This window comes from Aplysia californica, unplaced genomic scaffold (assembly GCF_000002075.1).
Source record: "Aplysia californica isolate F4 #8 unplaced genomic scaffold, AplCal3.0 scaffold00611, whole genome shotgun sequence".
NCBI lineage: Eukaryota > Metazoa > Mollusca > Gastropoda > Aplysiida > Aplysiidae > Aplysia > Aplysia californica.
Window position 1 is genome coordinate 115,240 of NW_004797881.1, and position 1,249 is coordinate 116,488.

Below are 1,249 nucleotides of genomic sequence, written 5' to 3' on the forward strand. Positions count from 1 at the left end.
ATCATCATCATCATCATCATCATCATCATCATCATCATCATCATCATCATCATTGTGATATCTAGATCTAGAAATCTAGATCTAAAAACCTAGCATGCATTGTTTTCTAGATCTTGGCTGGGAGATTAGCACTGAATTAGTTCTACCTAGAATCTAGATTATTCTAGATTGATCTGAACCAAAGAAACTTATCTCCAGATACTAGATCTAGATCTAGATCCAAAACCTAAGTTTGCAATACACCAGTCTATATCTAGAATCTACATCTATATCTAGATCTACTTAAAACACAAGTTACGGCACTCCTGTACAATTGCAGACCCGTTTGTTTAACATGACGGCCAGTGTGGAAGTGAATCTAGATCTAAATGGACATTCTTTTAGATCTACTCTAGATCATAGCTAGCCTAGATAATTTATCTCTAGATACCATTCTCCCGCCAAACAGTGTCGAGCCGACGTAGGAAGTCAATGTCGGGCTGTCGTGGGTAGCCAGTGTCGGGCCGCTATTGCAGACCAATATCGGACAGACGTCGGAAACCAGTGTCTGGTCGATGGTGAAAACCAATGTCGGGCCGGTGCAAGAAGACAATATCATGCCAACGTAAGAAACCAATGTCGGTCTGACGTTAGATACCAATGTCCAGCCGATGTAAGATCATAATGTCGGGACGACATATTATGGCACCGATGTCAGACTACCGTAGAGAGGCAATGTCGGGCCGACATACAATTAACTATGTCGGGTCGGTATACACAGTATGGTAACGATCTGTAGGACGATGTACAGTGTAATGCTGATGTCTACGAAGGTGTACGGTGTCGGGCTGAATTGTTGCTGAAAAGACTCTCTGGTAGTACATGTACCAGAGTTGTTAATACTACATAGTATATTTTTTACTGAGAGATTAAAAAAGAATACGCCAAAGTCATCAACAATAATATTTCAAAAACGAGAGTAGTACGAGAACCTCTTCAAGGGAAGCAACCATTAAAATACATTTTGGATTAGTTGATACAGAGCTACGTTTCCTGAATTTTCCACAACTGCTTTTATAAGAGTGACGACAAACACGTGAGCGATTGTTGTTGTTGTTGTTGTTGTTGTTGTTGTTGCTGCTGCTGTGAGCAGCTGTTTTTATTTGTAGTGAGTGACATCCTTGAATGTAGATTGGGGTCTACGGGAGCCATGGTGGCTATGTAAGGTGCTCCCCATTTGGGGTCTTCCTAGACACTTCCATAATAATAA

General features: G+C 41.0%; 1 protein-coding gene across 1 annotated transcript in view; it reads right to left on the reverse strand.

Annotated features, from left to right (window-relative positions):
• The window catches only part of LOC118478496, a gene marked incomplete in the record, with an annotated part of 43,476 nt that overhangs the window by 5,690 nt on the left and 36,537 nt on the right, over positions 1-1,249 (reverse strand).